Source organism: Somniosus microcephalus, chromosome 10 (genome assembly GCF_052327205.1).
Source record: "Somniosus microcephalus isolate GS21.2 chromosome 10, FLI_Smic_1.0, whole genome shotgun sequence".
In the NCBI taxonomy this organism is placed as follows: Eukaryota; Metazoa; Chordata; class Chondrichthyes; order Squaliformes; family Somniosidae; genus Somniosus; species Somniosus microcephalus.
This window is the reverse complement of record NC_140996.1, coordinates 51,281,197-51,305,269: the sequence shown is the minus strand read 5'-3', so window position 1 is coordinate 51,305,269 and position 24,073 is coordinate 51,281,197.

The window sequence follows — 24,073 nt, the reverse complement described above, 5'->3', positions numbered from 1 at the left end:
ACCTGCATGCTTACCTTCAGCAACTGGTGCACAAGGACACCCAGGTCTCGTTGGACTTCCCCTTCTCCCAATCTATTGCCATTCAGATAATAATCTGCCTTCCTGTTTTTGCCACCAAAGTGGATAACCTCACATTTATCCACGTTACATTGCATCTGCCATGCTTCTGCCCAATCACCCAACCTGTCCAAATCATCCTGTAGTTTCTCGGCATCCTCCTCACAGCACACACGCCCACCCAGCATTGTGTCATCTGCAAATTTGGAGATATTACATCTAGTTCCCTTGTCTAGATCATTAATATATATTGTGAATAGCTGGGGTCCAAGGACCAATCCCTGTGGTACCCCACTAGTCACTGCCTGCCACTCAGAAAAAGACCCGTTTATTCCAACTCTTTGCTTTCTGTCTGCCAACCAGTTCTCTATCCCAGTCAATACCTTGCCCCCAATCCCATGTGCCTTAACTTTACACGCTAATCTCTTATGCGGGACCTTATTGAAAGTGTTCTGAAAGTCCAAATACAACACATCCACTGGTTCTCCCTTATCTATTTTCCAATTACATCCTCAAAATATTCCAGTAGATTAGTCAAGCACGATTTACTTTTTGTAAATCCATGTTGTCTTTGTCCGATCCTGTCACTGTTTTCCAAGTGCTCTGCTATTACATCTTTTATAATGGACTCTAGCATTTTCCCCACTACCGATGTCAGGCTTACCGGTCTGTAATTCCCCGTTTTCTCTCTACCACCTTTTTTGAATAGTGTGGTAACATTAGCTACCCTCCAATCCATGGGTACTGTTCCAGATTCCATCGAATGTTGGAAGATGATCAGCAATGCATCTACTATTTCTAGGGCCACTTCCTTAAGTACCCTAGGATGTAGATTATCAGGCCCTGGGGATTTATTAGCCTTCAATCCCATCAATTTCCCTAACACCACTTCCCTACAAATACTGATTTCTTTCAGTTCCTCCCTTTCATCAGACCCTATGTTCCCCGACATCTCTGGGAGGTTATTTGAGTCCTCCTTTGTGAAGACAGAACCAAAATATGTATTTAATTGGTCTGCCATTCCTTTGTTCCCCATTATAAATTCCCCTGATTCTGACTGCAATGGATCTACGCTTGACTTCACCAATCTTTTTCCCTTCACATATCTATAAAAGCTTTTACAGTCAGTTTTTATGATTCCTGAAAGCTTACTCTCATACTCTATTTTCCCCCTCTTAATTAATCCCTTTGTCCTCCTTTGTTGAATCCTAAATTGTTCCCAATCCTCAGGTTTACTGCTTTTTCTGGCCAATTTATATGTCCTCTCCTTGGATCCTATGATATCCCTAATTTCCCTTGTTAGCAACGGTTGAGTCACCTTTTTTGTTTTATTTTTATGCCAAACTGGGATGAACAAATTCTGTAGTTCATCCATGCGGTCTTTGAATGCTTGCCATTGCTTATCCACCGTCAACCCTTTGAGTGACATTCCCCAATCAATCCTACCCAACTTGCGCCTCAGACCATCGTAGATTCCTTTATTTAAATTCAGGACCCTAGTCTCTGAGTCAACTACTTCATTCTACATCTTAATGAAGAATTCGATCATATTATGATCGCTCCGACCCAAGGGGCCTCGTACAACAAGATTGTAATTAATCCTTTCTCGTTACATATTACCCAGTCTAAGATGGCCTTATATCTGGTTGGTTTCTTGACATATTGGTCCAGGAAACCATCCCGTAAACACTCCAGGAATTCCTCCTCCACAGTATTGTTACTAATTTGGTTAGCCCAATCTATATGTAGATTAAAGTCACCCATGACGACTGCTGTGCCCTTATTGCACGCTTCTCTAATTTCCCTTTTAATTCCATCCCCAACCTCCGCATTACTGTTTGGAGGTCTATATACCACTCCCACTAACGTTTTCTGCCCCTTGGTATTTCTCAGTTCTACCCATACAGATTCCACATCATCAGAGCTAATATCCTTCCTTACAATTGTGTTAATCCCTTCTTTAACCAGCAATGCTACCCCAGCTACCTTTCCTTTTTGCCTATCTTTCCGGAATATTGAATACCCCTGGATGTTGAGTTCCCAGCCTTGGCCACCCTGGAGCCATGTTTCCGTAATCCCAATCAAATCATATTCATTTACCTCTATTTGCGCAGCTAATTCATTCACCTTATTACGAATGCTCCTCGCATTAAGACACAAAGCCTTCAGGCTTGTTTTTTTAATGCTCTTAGACCTTTTAGAATTATTATTTACTGTGGCCATATTTGATTTAAACCGTTGATTTCTCTGACTGCCACTTTTGTTTTTCTCCTTCCTATCTTTTGCTTTTATCCTTGTTCCCCTTTCCTCTGTCTCCCTGCTCAGGTTCCCAATCCCCTGCCATTTTAGTTTAAACCCTCCCCCAGAGCACGAGCAAACACTCCCACTCTCCCCCTAGGACATCGGTCCCGGCCCTGCCCAGGTGCAAACCGTCCGGTTTGAACTGGTCCCACCTCCCGCAGAACCGGTTCCAATGTCCCAGGAATTTGAATCCCTCCCCCTGGCACCATTCCTCTAGCCACGTATTCATCTGAAATATCCTTCTATTTCTACTCTGACTAGCACGTGGCACTGGTAGCAATCCTGAGATTACTACCTTTGAGGTCCTATTTTTTAATTTACCTCCTAACTCCCTATATTCAGCTTTTAGGACCTCATCCTGCTTTTTACCTATATCGTTGGTACCTATATGCACCATGACAACTGGCTGTTCACCCTCCCCTTCCAAGATGTTCTGCAGCCGCTCTGAGACATCCTTGACCCTTGCACCAGGGAGGCAACACACCATCCTGGAGTCATGTTTGCAGCCGCAAAAACGCTTATCTATTCCCCTTACAATAGAATCCCCTATTACGATAGCTGTACCCCTCTTTTTCCTCCCGTCCTGTGCAGCAGAGCTCCTCCATCCTCTCTACACTTGCAGTGACCCTGGAGACAAAACCTGTCAGAGACTGCTGCATCTGTTCCTGGAGTTCCAGCACCACTCTCGTGGATGGACCCAGAGGCACAGGGCCCACATGCAGCGGAGCAAAGCTAGGAGAGCCCTGCGACCTCCGATGAGGAATCTACACTGCTGTCCCTGTCTCCACCACCTGCTGATGCTCACCTGTGAGATCTGATACACACGGTGACAAAACTACTGTATGTCCCGAACATCCCACCAAGGCATGCGTATCTGTGCTGGTGCTGGGTGCCCTTACATCTTCTGACGCTGCATCCTCAGAGGTTGCTGCTCATCCTCTTCCTTGTCGACAGTGGGTGGGGCAGCTCTGTGGATGGTCCTGTGGTGGAGTAGAGGCATGGGTTAGACATTTCATGGAAGTGTGGCATGCACATGCAATAGTGCAGATCTCAAGTGGCATTCTAATAATATTTACCAGCAGCCATTTCAGTCACTCAAGCAGTGTAAAACAAGCACATTCACTAGAAGGAGACACCGCGGGGCTCACTCACTGGAAGGAGACACCACGGGACACAATCACTAGATGGAGCCACATTATAAGGAGTACGGGTCCCAGGAGCAAGGTCGAGGCCCAGAAGCGAGGGCGGGACCCAGGAGCGAGGTCGAGGCTGTAGGGGGTGGTGTGTGCCCAGTCAGCTCTGCCCCTGACTGTCTCTGAGCAGTTCAAATTGCTCCCACACCCCTGGGTTCTAGACACCGGACTTAGGTACAGGCGGCGCTACAGAAATAGAGTAGACAATTGGTTTTGTACAAGAAAACCATAATTTTTATTAAAAGGCACAACAATATTACAATACTGGAAAAATCACTGGAATAATTACAGGCATTTAAAGTTACACTTAGTTGGGAATGGGGAACACACGGCACAACGAGGGAACAATCACGTTAATAATCCCCCTACCCTTGTCCCAGCCCCAATACCTAACTAGATTGAGCTTAGAGGGGCCAGGGATTTATGCTCACCAATGGGGTTTCCTTGACAGTTCGAAACCTGTCGATTAAGCCGGTTGCGGTTTTGGGGTTCGCTCTTTGTGTCCTTTGGATCCTGCCGTCGTCACTTGGTCCCAGGGCGCGGCGGTGGAGTCGTCCGAGTAAAGTACCCCCTTTTTCCTCAGTTTGCAGAGTAAAGTCTTTATTGGGTACTTTACCTTGCAGAATGGTTGTTCTTCTGGTGGTGGTCGTTGGATTTCATTGCGGCTGGGCCCAGGAGCGATGTCTGGACCCAGGGACGAGGACGGGACACAGGAGCGAGGTCGAAGCCCAGGAGCAAGGTCGAGGCCCAGGAGTGAGTTCAGGACCCAAGGGTGAGGACGAGGCCAAGGAACAAGGACGAGGCCGAGGAGCGAGGTCGAGGCCCAGGGGCGACAATGAGGCCCAGGGGCGAGGTCGAGGCCCAGGAGCGAGGGCGAGGCGCAGGAGCGAAGACGGGATCTAGGAGCGAGGTCGAGGCCCAGGAGTGAGGTCAGAACCCAGGAGCGAGGACGAGGCCCAGGGTGAGAACGAGGCACAGGAGCAAGGATGAGGCCCAGGGGCGAGGATGGGGGCCTGGAGCGAGGTTGAGATCCAGTGGCGAGGACAGGGCCCAGGAGAGAGGTCGAGGCCCAGGAGTGAGGTCAAGATCCAGGAGCGAGGTCGGGACCCAGGAGCGAGTAAGAGACCCAGGGGTGAGGACAAGGCCCAGGAGCGAGTATGAGCCCAGCAGCGAGGCTGAGGCCCAGGAGTGGCACAGCGTGGATCAGCAGCGGGGTTGGGAGGACCACACTGCAGCCTATGAAACCCAGGCTGAGAGGACTTGCAGGAAGGAGGGAGGAGGACAGTAGGAGTATGTTTGTGTGTGTGTGCTAGGCCGATGTAGCAGAGCCTGGTCTCCAATCGTCTTGGATCCCCTTGCCATTGGACCATGACCTTGCTCTGTCAAGCCCGTGTGGTAGCTGGTGTGCAACAGCCACCCCACATTAAATGAATTCACGCACAGGCATCTTCCACCCTTTAAAATGAAGTTCGGGACCTGGAATGTCAGGCCCCTCATGGACAACCCCAACAGTGACAGACCGGAACGCTGTACTGCTATCATTGCCCGGGAGCTCAGACGTTTCGACAAAGACATCGCCGCCCTAACGGAGACCTGGCAGGCAGGGGAAGGCCAGCTCAAGGAGCAAGGCGGTGGTTACACCTTCTTCTGGAAAGGCAAACCTGAAGAAGAACGCCGCCTCCATGGGGTAGGTTTCGCTGTAAAAAATGAGCTAGTTGAACGTCTCAGAGACTCCCCTTGCAGTATAAATGAACGCCTCATGAATCTATGGCTCACCCTGGAGCCCGGAACCAGTGCGCTACGGTCATCAGTGCGTATGCCCCAACACTGGATGCCTCTGATGAGACCAAAGAGGAATTCTACTCCAGCCTCGAACAATCCCTGTCCCGAGTCCCAACGGGCGATAAGCTGATCCTCCTTGGCGATTTCAACGCCAGAGTTGGAAAGGACGCAGACCTCTGGGGAGGTTTGATCGGCAGAGATGGGGTAGGGACAGTCAACGCCAAGGGTACTCTCCTTCTGTCGAAATGCTTAGAACATGGCCTTGTCATAACCAACACCTTTTTTCCATCAGAGAGACAAGTACAAGGCTTCATGGCAACACCCTCGCTCCAAGCACTGGCATCTGCTGGATTCGTCATCATCAGAGTGGGGGAGCACAAGGACGTCCGCATCACCCGCGCCAGGACAGGAGCTGACAACTGCTGGACAGACCACTGGCTAATCCGCTCTGTCATCTCCATCAATGTAACCCCAAAACAGCGGCGGCAACAGAAGCAATGCCGCAGGAAAATCAACGCTGGGGCCAGTAGTTATTTCAGTCACTCAAGCAGTGTAAAACAAGCACATTCACTAGACTCCACAGGGCACACTCACTGGAAGGAGACACCACAGGACACAATCACTAGAAGGAGACACACTATAAGGAGGTCAGGACCCAGGAGCGAGGTCAAGGCCCAGGAGCGAGGTTGAGGCCCAGAAGCGAGGTCGGAACCCAGGAGTGATGTCGAGGCCCAGGAGCGATGTTCGGACCCAGTGATGAGGACGGGACACAGGAGTGAGGTCAGGACCCAGGGACAAGGACGGGACCCAGGAGCAAGGTTGAGGCCCAGGGGCGAGGACGAGGCCCAGGAGCGAGGTCGAGGTCCAGGAGCAAGGTCAGGACCCAAGGGCGAGGACGAGGCCCAGGAGCGAGGTCGAGGTGCTACTAAGAAATTCCTATTCAGCCTGCGCCTCACAACCAACCTGATGACTCCCAGTGATTCAGAAACACGGAGGGCTCGATTTTGCCATTGGGTGCGGGCTGGGGGCGTGTCAGGTTGTCGTCGTGTCAGGATCCCAACTCCGATGTGAAGTGGGACAAAAGTGTGATTTTGCCCTAATTGGGCACTGGATTTCCAGCGTGAGGAAACCCCTGGCCCAATGAGCCTTTTCATGCAGAACGTCACCACGGATGACGTCATCAATGCTGCTGGATTTAAGGCCAGCATGCAGCCTTGCTTCTTTTGCAGCCTTTAAACTTTATGCCCATTGTTCAGAGCGCTTCCTTCAGCAATTATGTCCACCAGTAGACCAGAGTGTCCTCAAAGGTTCGATGAGGCCTCCCTCCAAGTTCTGGTGGAGGGAGCAAGAGCAAATAAGGAGGTGCTCTTCTCTTCCTCAGGGAGGAAAAAGCCTCTCCAGCAGACTAAAGCTGTGTGGCTGCAAGTGGCCCAAGAGGTAAATGCAATTTCTATGTGCAGCAGAACCTGGCTGCCGTGCAGGAAGGGGTTTCATGACCTTCTCCACACAGGAAAAGTGAGTATGACATTTCCATCACCCTCAATCTGATCCCCATCGCCTCTTATCACCAGCACTCTGCTTTGCCAACCTCTTCCTCCACATTCCACTTGACCCTTAAATCCCTGCACCCTTACCCATTCCCTCTCTCTCTATGGTCACATTCACTTAAATATTTGACGATGCAGCCCTCACACTCCCTATCACTGTAACGCAATGACAACAACTTACAACACACAGGGAAGGCCAGTGTAGGGTACTCAAAATTCCCACATTCCCCAAAAGTTATGGAAAAAGGGACCCCATATGGGCAAGTTACTAAACAGTGTACCCAAAATGGCCTCTGCAACCTCGTGACCAAAAGTAGAGGATTTTAAAAGCAAGGCCCTGCAAAGAGGCAGGCACTTTTGAAAACCTGAAACAAAACCTAAAATGCATGAATCTGTGAAAGACTTTGTGAAGCCAGACAGCTTGGTAAACACACAATATGCATTCATTCATCTTGGAACAGATCAAGTCAGAATGGGCCTAATCGAGGCCGTTAATTTTCTGCATACATAATCGGTAACAGCTCACAGTAGCCATCAAGCCAGGATGAGGACAATTAAATTTCATAAATAACAAACAGCCAAGCTATCGGAGCCATTAAACCAGGAGACAACCGCCCCAAAAGCCGTTAAAGTAGATGACCGTAATCATTTTGGACGAGCCCGCCAAAAGTTAGACAAAGGACTGACCTGGTTTGGCGCGCAGATAAGGGATGAAGAACCGGGTATAATTGTAGGTCCACCGGTGGCAAAGGTCTCTTGCTCTTGCTCTGGACGCTTGCTCTTCGCTCGTGCCCTAGCCTCGTGGTGGGCTCTCTTCTCGCTCCCCACGCCGCTCAACACCAAGGACGCCCATTACTACACCGAGGGCCGAACACGGGAGGAGAACGAGATCCGATTCGAAAAGACACAGGACGTACGGGGCCACAAACGGGCAGACGAGACGAGATGAGATGAAGAAAATGGTAAACTGCTAAATGCAGAGAAGGGCAGTGGAAAGACGCGTTGGGGGACAAACAGCTTAGTTATAAGCTGGCGTTTGATGAATAAGTTACCGTTTGAAGCATGGATAGCAACATCAATGAAGAATAAGTTGGTGTTCAAAGCATGGGTAGTAAAAGCATATTGACAATATAAACCGCCAACCAAGCCCCAACCGTGATAAAACCGTCAGCGATCAAACGGTCAGAAGAAGAAGAAGACCCATCGCGACTCAACGAAGACGTTAACTGAGGAAAAGGAGGGTGCTTCGCACAAACAACTCCATCGCTGTGCCCTGTGACCACGTGGCAATGACGTACCCCAAAGGACAGCAAGAGCGGACCCCACAACTCACAATTGTTAAAAATAAGTCAACAGGTTTCGAATTGGTGAGCATGAATCCCTGACCCCTCATATCTTAATCTAGTTAGGTATTAGGGGTGAAATAAGGATAAGGGGATTTTAATGTGTTTGTTCCCTCGATGTGCCGTGTGTTCCCCATTCCCAAATAAGTATTGTTTCTATATGCCTGTAATTATCTTAGTAATTCTCAGTATTGCGATTTTGTTTTGCCTTTAATAAAAATTACAGTTTTTTTGCACCTAACCAGCTGTCTACTCGTTTTTCTGTATCACCGCCTGTAATTAAGTCCGGTGTCTAGAACCCAGGGTTGTGGGAACGATTCGAGCCGCTCAGGGACAGTTAGGGGCAGAGCTGACTAGGCACACACCACCCCCTACAGAAATGGCAACCGCGGCAGGACTCCGGCAACAGGGGTGCGATACAGTAGACAATGGTTCGGAGGAGCAAACCGTGATGGAGGAAAGGATTTCTGATTATGTGTTTAGTAAGGTGAATATCACAAAGAAGTGGATCACCACTCTGTCAAAGGCTGGGCATCCGGTAGATGCCACAGCTAAGTCGACAGAAGGAAAGGAGCACAAGAAATCCCTAGAGAAGGCAGTCTGGCTGATGTGCTTCAAGAAGCAGGTCCAGCTCTTGGACAGGCTCATTGCAGCACAGGCAGCCGAGATAAAGGAGTCAGCCCTGGAGATCCAGGACAAGGCTCCATCAGGGGAAAAGTTACCAGTAGCATTGCAGGCCCTGAATCAGGAAAGGGTTCAGTTAATGGGAGAACATAAGACCAGGTTGGAATACTTACAGTGCCAATCAGCGAAGCCAAGGGTAATGAGTTGAGGTAGTGGGAAAAGAACGCCCACCTAGCGAGACAAGTAAGAGAGCAGGAGGAGAAGGTAAAAGAAGTAAAGGCAGCGTATAAGTTGGCAAGTGAACAGGGGTTTGAAGATGCAGATCATGGCCCCTGCAAGGAACAGATAGAAAATCTGAGCCTGGCCCTAAGGAAGGCAAAGGGCATGGTGTGCCTCATAAGCCCGAAGGCAGGCCAGGCGAATTTCACAGGGAATGAGGGGAGAACGGTTCAGACACCACAGGTAGTGCTAAGGGGCGACCCGGTTGAGGAACAGGAGGTCCCGCGACCACCACCCGTAGCGCCAGGTTTTAGCGAGGTCTGGCAGCAAGGGGGGGGTGAAGTCAGGGCTAGAAGCGGAGGTAGAACAACCCCCGCGGGAGAGGCTAGAACCAGGACCGATGTGCCCAGCCTGGCATCGGAGGTTCGGCCCACCCGTAGATGGCGAGGAAGAGGGGCCCCTCCAAAACCAGTTCATATTACCCTTCAGCACCCAACAGTTTAGGGCTATGGTGAGCCATATCCCAAGGCTCACCGAGAAAGGAGGCCCCTCGGTCCACTTCAGGGAAGTGGAACAGGCAGCCAGCATCAACGAATGCGATGGTGCTGAGCAGGCTAAAATGCTGCTGTTCTCTTTGGAGAGTAGGCTCCTCCAATCCCTCTCTGATGAGTGTAAAAGGGGGCAGGGCGGGTATGAGGTGCTCAGGGATGAAGTTCTGGAGGCCATGGGGATGAATGAGGGAAGTCCTTCCTCCCATGTGGAGAAGACAGTGCAGCTCGCAGGGGAAACCCCGCAGGCTTTCGCGGACAGGTTATGGCCGGTGTGCCGGAGTACCTGTCCTGGGACATCTAACCGGGCATTCCTGAACGGGGATCCACTGGCCCACTGCTTCCATTGCCTGGTGGCAAACAGCTTGCCACCGGCCCGGGCCAAGGCGGAAGCCTGGTTCAACCCCAAGAATCCCCAGACCACCGAACTTACGGTGATCAGACAGTTGACCCTAGCCTATAAGAACGGTAGCGGAACCGATGCACACCCACCTAAGGGGAAGGTGCATGATGTAAAACCCGGACAGGGTAGGAAGAAGTGGCATCAGGAAGGGAATAACCCTTCGAGCAATAAGCTCAATTGTTACGGGTGTGGGAAGGATGGCCATTGGAGGAAGGAGTGCCAAAATCCTTGGAAAGATAGCAAGGGAAAAAACTCCACAGCCCCAGTCCAAAAAGTAGAGGCAGGGATCCCTCCCGCTGCGGTTGAGTCATTTTTGGATGCCATGAGGTCCTTATTGACTGGCCACGGAGAGTAACCGCCGCTACCGGTGCTCTGACCCCATCAGCCCCATCCAACCCACAGCCCTGACTAGAACCAGCGCAGCCTGTCAACCTGTGTCCCCTTGAAAACGACAAGGGGAGCAGGCCCTGTGTTAAGATGCGGGTGGAGATGGTGCAGGGGAGATATTCGATGGACACTGGAGCTTCCAGCATGGTGGTCCATTCGGAAGACCTGACCAATCCACCCAGGTCTAACAAGGTCCCACTTAGCCTAATGGGATTTACAGGGAATGAGCAGGCTGGGGGAATGGCCATAGATTTAGGACCCCCCCATACCACATGGGAGGGTAACCAAAGGACCAACGAGGTGGCCAAGCAGAGGGCTAGGGAAGGAGAGTCTTGGGACCCCTATCGGACAGGTTTGGTAGCCGCAGTCTGGGACAAGGGAGGCACACAGGGAGTAGCTTTGGCCCCGGACCTAAAGCAGGTCCAAACCCAAGATCCCGTCCTTAAGGCCGTCCTGGTGAGGAGAAAGAATGAGGAGTCCATAGAAGGCCCGATCGGGGCAGTGGACGAGACCTTGAAACAGGCTGCTAGTTATATTAATCCGTGTAAACTGTTTAAGCCCGAGAGGAGAGAACAGACAGAAGGGATAAGTTCTGAGGATAGAGATCCTCATCCTGCAGCGGGAACAAGTTCACAGACTGCACAGGCAGGCGCTGTGGCTTGTTTAAGGGGAGGGGCCATCCCGCCCACCGATTGGGACACTCCCCCACTCTTCTGGGATTCGGATGAGGTGGGACCCGAGGGCGAAGACCCCGCCCCTGACCCAGGTTTAGAGGAGGAGGGACCCGAGGGCGAAGACCCCGCCCCCAGACCCAGATTTGGGACCTGGAGGCGGAGACCCTCAGCCTGTAACACCAGGCTGGAAGAGTTACCTGCCCCTAGCCCAGGTTCAGGAGAGGTAAAGCCTGAGGAAGAAGATCCCCAGCCAACGGTAGTGGTAAGTCCACAGACCGCACTGGAGGGGGCAGTGGCTCGGGTTAAAGGCCCACCAGCCAGAAAACCCCCACCCGCCAAAGTCCCCAGAAGGTCCCCACGGACGCCCCAGCCAAGGAAACCGTGGTCACCGGCTCCCCAGTTAAAAAGGCCAGCCTCTCGAGTGAGGGATCGATCCAAAGGCAGAGGTCCCCAGCCAGCAGCCACAGGCTGGGACGGACCGAAAGTACAGGACAGTGCGGCCGCACCGAAGGGAGCGGTGTGCCGCAGCCCGAACAGGAATTAGGCTGGCCGTCCAGAGACAGGCGGCGAATGTATATAGTTTAGGTAATTTAAGTTTGAAATTGTTAAGTTTGGGTGTTTAGTTTAAGTTTAAACAAGGTGATGGGTAGTTTTATATAAGTAGTAGTATTGTTAAGAGTGGTTATATTGAGTCGAGGTCGCAAGACTCGACTATGCTTCACCCAAGCCAGAGAATCTCCTCGGGACCTGGCTATATGTTCTTGTATCTCTTTGAAGAAAGGATTTCAGGATGAAGGGGGCATACTCCTACTCGCCCTGATAGGAATGAGCATTGGAAAGCGAGGTGATGTGGAGGAATCTCACATAATTGGGTGCTCAGGAGAAAGAGCACCTATAGTGACCGATGGAAGCAGCGAACTGGATGTGGAGGAGCTCGCCGTCTACTTCCACGAGGGAAGGTGGCCAGGGTGGCTAGGGTTTAATTCGTCTCAGAACTCCAGCCAGACCGGGTTCACGTACGGGGAGGCCTCCCTCCCATGCCCCATGGTACAGGTCGTTACCACAAGGGTCAGCATCACTGTAGGGAAACGTGATTGCTTAACATGGTACTAGTGCCTACGGATCAGGTGCTGTACCAGGGGGTACACTACGCGGTAGCCTCCATGATTTTAAACCTCACCGAGGTACACTTACTGGGGTGGTGCCCCAAGGAGACAGAACAGCTGTACCAGGCCCTGTTAAAGGAGATGCTTAGGAAATTTTACGAGTTCGATTTTGCCAATGTCGACAAAACCGAACTGTACAACACACACCATGAGTTTTTGGGTAATACGGGGCGGAAAAGAAGGGGAGCATGGAATGGTGTTTATACTGCGTTTAACACGGGGTCCTCTGTCATCAACAGTTTAGATGACATAGAATTACAGACCAAGATAAACGGTTTAAAAACACAATTAAAGAAAATCCTAATGGATGAGAACAAGGTAGTGGGCTCAGAATTACATGAGGGCCAGGCCCTGACGGTCCATTTAAAAGAGATTATAGCTGAGCTGGAGAAGCACACAAAGACAGTAAATGCCCTCATAAGAGAGGACAGAAATGCTTCGGATCAGGCTGCACAGAATGAGGTGTGCGTGCTGTACGGGGCGTGGTTGCTGGGTGAGGGCCGCAGTAACCTGGAGGATTTAAAACAGGGTTTAGTCCCCTCCTGGATCAGCAACAAACACCTCGCAGCCCTCCATCCAATTCAGAATGCATTAAGCCTGTGCCAACTCTGGCTAGCTTCTGAGGCCTACCCAGTCCCAGTAGATTGTGGACGGTGCAAGGGGTTTTCCTCTCTGAGATCGCAGAGGTTTCTCTCGCCAGAGGCCTCTCTCTCTCTTTTGCACAGTAAAACCTTGAGTGGTTCGACATACTCACCCCTTAGGTTCTAGACACTGGAATTAGGTGCAGGAACTACAATGCAGAGAATACTCTTATAGGCCAAGTTTAATGAAACAAAGTGAAATTTTATTGCATAAGGAAAAACAAATCAAATGCAAGCAAATAAGAGGGTACATGGGAGGGAAAAACAAATCAAAATACATTACTAGCTAAAATAGATACAGGCATATTATACTTTACAAAAGTCATTATGAAATGGGGAAACACACGGAACATCGAGGGACAACAACTCATGTTAATTATACCCAAAATGACCACCCCTTTACCCTATCTAGATCCGATTATGAAGGACCAGAAACATGCTCACCAATCCAATTGGAAAAGTATAGAGTTTTGAAACAGGTCTGCGTTTTGATCCCCTCAGGCGTCCTGTTTCCTCGTGATCAGTGGAGCCACTGCGGGCTGCGCCACACCTCTTTCTCTCTCTCTCTCTCTCTCTCTCTCTCTCGAGGTGAAGGTCACGGACAGGCTGGACACTGACGGGCCTGGATGTCGGCGGAGATCATCTGCATGACCACGGTTGGAAGCCCCTAGCCGGCTTTCATATAGGTTTCTTCGGTAGTTTTTATACACTCCCATTTCGTCAATGGCCCGGGGTTGGTCGATGATCGCCCGATGTTTTACCCCGGGCGGGATGTCGACTCGAACCGTCTTCTTCTTCCTCGATCGCCACGATGGCTAACGATGGCTAATCTCGCTACGATGGCTACCACACACTTCGCTACCCCCGGGTGGCTCCAATTACACTTCTCAGAAGAAGCCTCTATCTCCCGCCAAATCAAGGTTAGTCTTTGTTTAACTTTTGGCGGGCTTATGGCACAGCGGGGTAGTTATTATATTTAAACTGCTTTCGGGATGGCCGGTGATGGCCATCTCTGGTCTGGAATGACCTGGTAATGTTTTAATGTTTTCTTGATGTCCTTAACGGGTCCTTGATGCGTTTTTTATGAATATGGAACTGTTCCCCTTTGTCTGGGTAAACATTTAGATGGCCTTTATCTACAGGCTGATCTAACTGGATCTGCATCCAATCTTTATGTATGTGTTAACGTCTGGTTTCATTTTCTCAGAAACGGCTTCCAGAACTTACTGTGGGTTGAATCTACAAAGGCTGTCTGGGGACTGCAGGAACCATTTTAAAGTGTCCCAATAAGTCGGTCACGGGATCTGGCGGCCATTTTATGTGCCCCTTTTCTGGGCTTCTTTTAAAACAGTCTTTTAAAATCAAGGCCTCTTCTGCCAGAGGACCCTTATAGTACAATATTAATTTTGCGAATTCTACAACAGTCAAACCATACGATCATGGGTATAGTAGTTAGGATGCTGGTCATGAGTGGGACAGCCCAACCCGTGCCGGTATACAGGGCAGAGAACATTGGAGTCATTCAAGAGGGTGCACACATCCGTTTCACAGCGGTCCCACATTATGTCATAAAGTGGGAGCACGCTATGACAGGTACTGACCTCTCAGGGTGCCGAAGCCGGGGAGCACACATAATCCTGTGTCCCCAGCACTTGAACGCCTATTCGAAACCACAGTGCGGGTTTAGAGCTGCTGGCACAAAATCTATAAACTGTACCATGGAGGTAATGGCACAAGACCATGCTCCCCCACAGGTAGCATATATAGGAGGTGGGGTATATTTTGTCACCACAGGTGTGCCCCACTGCCAGCATGGACAGCATAGCTGGTGAATGGTTAGTGACAGCAGTTTCTACTTTAAACCTGAGGCAGAAGTTCAAGTGGCCCAGGAACGAATTGTCCCCATTCCTGAACCCTCCACTGTTCACCTCACTGTAAAAGAGAATTTCACCAATCTACAAAAGTATGTTGCGCATTTCGGCTATGAAATTCCCCCTCTCCCAGAACATCTTACCAAAATACTCAAAGCAGTAATCGTCTCACAGAAACATTTCTACACTCTGGAGCAGAAAACAGTAGAGATAGGGGCCAAGATATTGGACATTGTAGTTCCACCCTGGTGGGACATTTTTGAGAATATAGATGTCCCTTCGTGGATTAGACAGGCTTCCCATATCCTCGTGGTTTGCCAGCTGGGAATAGTATTGTACCTAGTATGCACTCAGTGCTAGGGAAACGGCCAAATACTAGAATTCTGAAACCAAAGGACTTGGAAAGAACATTATGTTAAGGTGGAGGGAGATACACCTGTTTGAATTTTTGTTTGTGTTTCTGAATAAAGCTTGTTTTTTTTTCTTTTGCTTTGGTTATTTTTAATAAAGATTTTCAAAGTGTTATTATGTTAATAAAGATGTATGTGTACCAAGTGTTGCAGGGGTGTTGGACCCCTCCATGCTTGGATGTGTGTAAACGCCTGTGATCTGTCTATGTATGCTTATGTACACTACATTTTTACAGAATGGGAAATGCATGTGTCATGCGATCATAGATAGGTAATTACAGGGGAAGATTGACTATGGATTGTCTGGAATTTTGCTCACCTTGTTAGGATGATACTTAAAGTGAGTTTAGTATCAACAGGGGGGAGTGTAGGGTTCTCAAAATTCCCACATTCCACAAAAGTTATGAATAAAGGGACCCCGTATGGGCAAGTTACTAAAAAGTGTACCCAAAATGGCTTCTGCAACCTCGTGACCAAAAGTAGAGGATTTTAAAAGCAAGGCCCTGCAAAGTGGCAGGCACTTTTCAAAACCTGAAATGAAAACTAAAATGCATGAATCTGTGAAAGACTTTGTGAAGCCAGACAGCTAGGTAAACACAGAATATGCATTCATTCACCTTGGAACAGATCAAATCAGAATGGGCCTAATCGAGGCCATTAAGTTTCTGCATACATAATCGGTAACAGCTCACAGTAGCCATCAAGCCAGGATGAGGACAAGTAAATTTCATAAATAACAAACAGCCAGGCTATCGGAGCCATTAAACCAGGAGACAACCGCCCCAAAGGTCGTTAAAGTAGATGACCGTAATCATTTTGGACGAGCCCGCCAAAACTTAGACCGGTGGCCAATGTCTCTTGCTTTTGCTCTGGCCGCTTGCTCTTTGCTCATGCCCTGGCCTCGTGGTGGGCTCTCTTCTCACTCCCCACGGCGCTCAACACCAAGTGCACCCATTACTACACCGAAGGCCGAATGCGGGAGGAGAACGAGACCCGATTCGAAAAGACACAGGACATACGGGGCCACAAACGGGCAGATGAGACGAGACAAGACGAAGAAAACGGTAAACCAGTAAAGGCAGAGTAGGGCAGCGGAAAGACGCGTTGGGGGACAAACGGCCTAGTTATAAGCTGGCGCTTGATGAATAAGTTGACATTTGAAGCATGGATAGCAACGTCAATGAAGAATAAGTTGGTGTTCAAAGCATGGGTAGTAAAAGCATATTGACAATATAAACCGCCAACCGAGCCCCAGACGTGATAAAACCATCGGCGACCAAACCGTCAGAAGAAGAAGACGACCCATCGTGGCTCAACAAAGACGTTAACTGAGGAAAAGGAGGGTGCTTCGCACAAACAACTCCATTGCCGTGCCCTGTGAGCACGTGGCAATGACGTACCCAAAAGGACAGCAAGAGCGGACCCCCAAACTCACAACCGTTAAAAATAAGTCAACAGGTTTCGAATTGGTGAGCATGAATCTCTGGCCCCTCATAGATTAATCTAGTTAGGTATTGGGGGTGGGATAAGGATAATGGAATTTTAATGTGTTTGTTCCCTTGATGTGCCGTGTGTTCCCCATTCCCAAATAAGTGTATTGTTTTTATATGCCTGTAATTATCTTAGTAATTCTCAGTATTGCGATTTTGTTTTGCCTTTAATAAAAGTTACGGTTTTCTTGCACCGAACCAGTTGTCTACTCTATTTCTGTATCGCCGCCTGTACCTAAGTCTGGTGTCTAGAACCCAGGGGTGTGGGAGCGATTTGAGCTGCTCAAAGGGACAGTCAGGGGCAGAGCTGACTGGGCACACGCCACCCCCAACACCCTTTGTCTCTTTCTAAGCATCTATGCTATGGATTCTCTACACTCACTCCTTCATTCTCAGTCAAACTCCACTTGTGTCCCTCATTGCAGGAAAAGAGAGCCCACAATAAGAGGGAAAGTGAGAACAGGAGGAGGGCCACCCTCAGTAGCCCAGCTCACCACTTCAGAGGAGGCGGCCCTGGAGATCACCGGAGTGGAGGATGATTCGCAAGTGGGGGATGGACAGACGGGCACATCACAGCAAGCAGATGACAGAATAGTTTAGCAACTCTCTCGTTGACATTGCATGATTGACTAATAATGATTCTGATGCTCTAACAGATTGACTTATGATCATCTGCACAATTCAATGTGCATCACCTCACATCTCTAACTCTTTTCTTTACTCCCCCACAGGACCATCACGAGCCTCTGTCCCCACTGTCCAGGAGGAACAGCCTGTGCCCCCAGACTCCTCAGAGGAAGCTGCAACCTCTAAGTGCACCCAGCACCAGTGCAGACATTCACACCTCGGTGGGACCTTCGTGAGATAGAGTAATGTTGTCACCTGGTGTATCACAGCTCACAAGTGAGCATCAGCAGATGGTGGAGACAGGGACAGCAGTGGAGAGTCCTCGTCGGAGGACGCAGGGTTCTGCCAGCTCGGCTCAGCTGCATGTCGAACGTGTGCCTCCGGGTCCATCCAGAAGGAGAGCGGTGCTGGAACTCCAGGAAGAGTTGCAGGAGTCTCTTGCAGGTTTTGTCTCCAGGGTCGCTGTGAGCATGGAGTGAATGGAGGAGACCATCGCGAACATGAGCAGAGCCTTGGTGGAGGCATTGGCGCATGAATGCATCATCACGAAAAGGATAGCTACCTCTGTGGTAAGGCTGGCTACCATAGAGGAGAGGATGGCCATGGTAGAGGAAAGGATGACTACGGCCATGGAGGAGCTTAGCCACCCGGGAATGGAAAACATGGTCATTTTTCAGAATAGACAGACATCTCTTGAGAAGCTATTGAGTATAGAAACCAGACCTTCATGGATGTCCTCTGGAGTGGGAACGGTATAGAAATGGGTCCTCATGGCCCCCCTGAAGTGCAGCAAGGTGCTGTCAATCACTTGCTAGCTCTGAAGTAGGGCTGGCCCATGAGAGGGATGTTGGTGGCACACAACTAGGAAGTGGGAGCTCCTCTCCAAGCGTTCACACGACCATGCCACTGCAAAGCCCTCGGTCAGAGCCCCACCAGAGTCCTCACCCAACTGAGGTGGTCATCTCAGCCCCAGCTCAGCCGCAGGAGCAGCAGACAGTTGCGAGCCCTCATAGGATCACAACCCCAGAGGACGCGCACCGAAGGTGTTGAGACAGGAGCAGCAAGAACATGAGCAACGGGCCTCCACATCTGCTGAAGCCACAGGGGAAGCACCACGTAGGAGCACATGTAAGAGGAAGATAAAGTACAAGCAGTCACAAGGGTAGTCACTTGGGTGTTCTGTTGTATTGATTTTTGACAAGCCATCCTTGAATTGTTATGATAAACAGATTTCTAGGCAAACTGTTGAAGTTGTGGCCTGTGTCATTTCGCAAATGGGACTTCCACATTGAGGAATTAGGGCGACTTGCAATTGTCAGTATTGTGGTCAGAGTGATAGGAAGCCGCAGGTTCTTGTCCATTGTTGATGCTCTGGTAAGGAGGTGCGAGCAAAAGTGTTTGATTGTGCAGGCTAAGCAAATCTGGCCAAGATGAGTGCGTCCCTTGCATCCGGCGGCAGAAATGTGGTCGCGTGCTGGTGCCTTCTGGCCTGTGCAGCTTCAGGTGGGTGAGCAGCAGCTTGGCACTCCTGTTGTTGCTGCTACTGTTGGTGCTGCTGTTGTTCAGGGTTCTGCTGCTGCCGCAGATGGTCTTGCTCCGAATCTGATGTCCAGGAGGAAAGGAAATAAATGGTATGTACCTCAGTTAGGAAGCGGTCAGTTAAGGTGGGGAGAGGGGATTCCAGGAGGTCACACTGGAGATGGGTGTCAGGCTCTGAAGTTTCACAACAATGAGTAGGCCTGCTAAAAGTTCCTCCAGACCTGAGACAACAAAGTTCTGCCACCTACAAATGATCATTGGTGAAAACTCCTTTTTAATGGTGGAGCTGCAGCTGTTAGTAAGCAATCCACTTGTGAGGCCGCCAGGATTAACTGGCGTGTTCCAGAGGAGACGTGCAGGATGGGGGAAATGTGTTAAAATCAGAAAGGTCTCTCAAAATGAGATTATAGAGGCAATTAACTGGTTGTTAAGGGCCTGGCGGGATGAAAACGGGGTCTGAATCCACGAATGTGGGAAATTTGCTCAGAGGTGGGATGAAGGTGGGATCGGACCCACCCGCCATTTTTTGCAATTTTGACAACTCACACGCCTCCAAACCTGCCTCCCCGGGCCTGGTAAAATCAAGCTCAGAGTGTCCACAGGGCCTGGTCTGCACTCAAGGCCTCCATAATCAGTACCTGTGAAGAGACGCTCAGTCACTCGACCAGGAAACACCAAGACTGGTTGGACGAGAATGACCAGGAGGTCCAGGAGCTAATAAGCCACAAACGCAAGGCATTCCTGATCTGGACACAGCAACAGAACTCAAGAGCAAGAAAGCAGCTCTACAGACGTCTGAAGGCCGAGGTCCAACAAAAAACTTGCCACCTGAAGTACAGATGGTGGGTGGAGAAAGTGCAGGAGATCCAGCAGCCAGCCGAAAACCATGATGTGTGTGGATTCTTTAGCACAGTCAAGACCACCTACGGCCCAAGCACCCACGGTCCTACCCCACTGCAGGCCAAGAATGGAGAGATACTCATCAAGGACGGAGAGGCAGTCAGATGGAATCCTCGCCGAGGTGATTAAACATGGTGGAGAAGCACTATTGGCGCGAATACATGAACTCATTTACCTTATTTGGAAGGAGGAGAGCATGCCAGGGGATCTCAGAGATGCCGTAATTGTGACCATCTTCAAGAAAGGTGACAAGTCCGATTGCGGTAATTACAGAGGAGTATCCCTACTGTCTGCCATCGCAAGAATCCGCCTCAATCTCCTTCTCCCAGGGGCTGAAGATCTCCTCCCAGAGTAGCAATGCAAATTCCACCCACTGATGGGCACAATGGACATGACTTTCACCACGTGTCACCTACAAGAGAAATGCAGGGAACAGTACCAACCGCTGTAAATGGCCTTCTTTGACCTCACAAAAGCCTTCGACACCGTCAACCATGAGGGATTATGGAGTGCCCTCTTCAAATTCGGCTGCCCTCAAAAGATTTTCACCATCCTCCAGTATGCAGATGACACTTGTTTCTGCGCACACTCTGACGCCAAACTCCAATCCATCGTCAAAACCTTCACCGAAGCATACGAGAGCATGGGGCTTAGACTAAACATTCGTAAGACAAAGGTCCTCTACCAGCCTGTCCCCGCCACACAGTACTGCTCCCCGATTATCAAAATCCATGACGAGGCCTTGGACCACGTGGACCACTTTCCGTACCTCGGGAGCCTACTGTCAACAAGGGCAGATGTCAATGACGAAGTCCAACACTGCCTTCAGTGTGCCAGTGCAGCCTTCGGTCGCCTGAGGAAGAGAGTGTTTGAAAACCAGGACCTCAAGCCCAGCACCAAGCTCATGGTCTACAGAGCAGCAGTGATACCCACCCTCCTGTATGCTTCAGAGACATGGACCATGTACAGCAGGCACCTCAAAGCACTGGAGAGGTACCACCAACGCTGCTTCCGCACGATCCTGCAAATCCATTGGTAGGATAGGCGCACCAATGTCCATGTTCTCGCTCAGGCCAACATCCCCAGCATCGAAGCTTTGACCACGCTTGATCAGCTCTGATGGATGGGCCACATCGCCCGCATGCCCGATACGAGACTTCCAAAATAAGAGCTCTACTCAGAGCTCTGACACGGCAAGAGAGCCCCAGGTGGGCAGGGGAAACGCTTCAAGGGCACCCTCAAAGCCTCCTTGAAAAAGTGCAACATCCTCTCAGACACCTGGGAGTCCCTGGCCCAAGATCGCACAAAGTGGAGGAGAAGCATCCGGGAAGACGCTGAACACCTCGAGTCTCTTCGCTGGGAGCAAGTGGAAGCCAAGCGCAAGCAGTGCAAGGAGCGCATGTCAACCCAAGCACCCCACCCACCCGCCCCTTCAACCACCGCCTGCCCCAACTGTGACAGAGACTGTCGGTCCCGCATTGAACTCATCAGTCACCTGAGAACTCATTTTTAGTGTGGAAGCAAGTCATCCTTGGTTCCGAGGGACTGCCTAAGAAGAAGAAGTAAATGAGAGAGACGCAAAACTATTCTGTCACCAGCTTGGTCTGCATCGCCCGTCTGTCCGTCCCCCACTTCCACCTCCACCTCTGCATCAGCGATGTCCAGGGCTGCCTCTTCAGCCTGGGTGAGAAGAGTGAGGGAAGGTGGCGCTCCTCCTGTCTTTGCCCTTTCCCTTCTATTGTGGGCTCTCTTTTCCTGCAATGAGGGAGACAAGTGGAGTTGGAATGAGAATGATGGAGTGAGTGTAGAGAGTCCAGAGCATAGATGCTTAGAAGGAGACAAAGATGGAGTGAGGTTCCATGTCCAAGGGCCCTCCCTGTGCATTGTTAGTCATTGTCATTGCATAACATTGAAAGGGAGTGTGAAGGCAGCATAGTCGAGTAGTGAAGTGATTGGATTCATAGAGTGAGAGGGATGGTGAAGGGTGCAAGGTTTGTAAGGGTACAGTGTGATGTGTAGGAGGAGGTTGACAATGCAGAGTGCTGGTGATGAGAGGAGAAGGGGAGCAGAAGGAGGGTCAAGCTGATGGTATACTCACTTTGCCTGATCTTACAAGGTCATTGAACCTTTTCTGCTGCACACAGATCTGTAGGTTATGGGGGAGAAATAAGGTATCGCCCCGTTTGGGACGCAATTATCGGCCGGGCGCAAAGTTTAGCACCTGGCGCTAATTATCGCCTCCGACTGCAAACTTGGCTTCTATCGCCCCTGGAGGTGATTGGAGCGCTAAATCAAGCACTACACACCTCTCTTAAGGCGCTAACGCCGAGGAGCGAGGCGCTACCTCAGAGTGCTGGCGAAGCTCATGTGATGTCAGTCAACATTGGAACACAGACATACTGGCGCCGGCCAGTTCTTAAAGGGGAGGGTCAATCTTGCTCTCCATCCAAACCCTGCTCATTGCAGCCTTGAATCTCGGCCTGGAGAAACGTGTACATCAAATCTGCTTGAATGAACAATGGGGAGGCCCATGGAAAGAGCTCATAGTGCAGCCCCCCAAGTCGCTTGTAAATCGATGCAAGGAAGATCAAATCAAAAGGAACCTGCAAAGTGCTGCTCAATACCCAAAACTCCTCAACACAGCATTGAATATCTCCAGAAGTCTCTCTCTCTCACTCGGAATGCGTAGTGCAAAAATATCGTCGATAAAAAAGGCAGGAAGCATTTGCCTTTAAATCGTGCTCCCCCAGTCCCTTCCTGACTGCAAAACGCTCCCCTCAACCTGTCGTTGCTAGCGGCAGGCGGTAAGGCAGGGGGCATCACTCAATATCTGGTCCGGGGCGCTACCGGGGTGTTGCACGCTCGACTGACGTCACGATCTGCGGGCGCAGGAGATCGTGGCGGTAGTGTTTAGTGCCGTCGCAAACTGTCTAGTCAATTCCGCGAGCGGCGCAAACATCGACGCGCCTGGGTTCTAGTTGCTTTGCACCCCATTAGCGCCCTCTTAAGGCGCTAACGGGTGGCGCAAACAACCAAATTTTTCCCCTATATCCCTTGCCAGCTGGACCCACACAGCCTTGGTTTCTTTGGGAGGTGGAGGGGAAGAGCACCTCCATGCTAGCTCTCGCCCCCTCAACCAGGATACCCAGCGCCTCATCCGAGAACCTTCGGGAGACCCTTGCCTGGAGCTGGCCATTCTTCAATGAGATAAAATTTGAAGGGGGTGCAGCATCGACCAAAAATCAGTGGAATGAGCCAAGGCAGCAAGCAGCCCTTAAATGAAGCTGGATACGTGACGTCAGCGGAGGTGAGTTTCAGTCCTAAAAGACTAATTGGTCCAGAAGAACCCACACCTCTGAAATTAACTGGCCAATTAGGTGGAAAATCGCAAATTTTTCCCACCCGACAGTGGAGGCGGGTTTGGAACCCGCCCAAACCAAAACCCATCTCTAACCCTCCTCCAATGGGAAAATCGCCCCCATAGGTTTGAAATGACAATTTCACAGTCATTAACCCATTCATAATAAATTGGTTACCATGCCTTTAAAATAATGAATCAAGGAATTTCTTATGAGTGAGCTATGCATCCGTAGCTAACACAACAGTAATTTCTAAGCTGTGAGGAAAAGAGAGTTTTCTCTTCAATTTATTCTTCATTCTAATTTTTGAAAAAATAATACCTCAAATAACTTTTCATTCTAACATTGACCAAACTGTGTTGTCTATTTGCTTCACTGTGAGCAATGTATTTACTTTAACGGCTGAACAAATGATCAACTCCTGTCAATAGGGGAAAATATTTGAGCATTTCCACATTCAGTCTTGTAATGTCTTTGTAAAATCCTAGCATTTTTACTAATTACTGGAGGTGCAAAGTGCAGTCCATCAATGCCGGTTTTGGGTCAGTTATCCTCATGACCCCTCCCCATATTTTTCTCGAAGCCTTCAGAATTAAGTTGCATTTCAAATCCATTTACTCTAGCCAAAATGTTCACCTTCTGAAGATCTCTTTAAAACCCAGACATGAGCCTCTGCCAGGTTTTCTTCCATGATCCCTAAGCCCATGAAGGGCTAAAGTATTCAATGGTGCAGGAAAGTTTTTAAGAATCAAAGCATGTTATAGCACTGAAACTGTAATGATATCAGCAAATAGTGATGATATTTGTCTGTGTTTGATTACTTATGCCTTACAGCATATTTGTCTGTGTTTTTGATTACTTGTGCCTGACCAGCAGAGGTCATGTGAGAGACAAGCAGTCCAGAGGAGTTTTACTTGCAGTTTCTTTCTAGATGCATCACAGCATAGTGTGTTCTGTAAAAAGCTGTAGAAAGTCTTGAACAAGACTTTAGA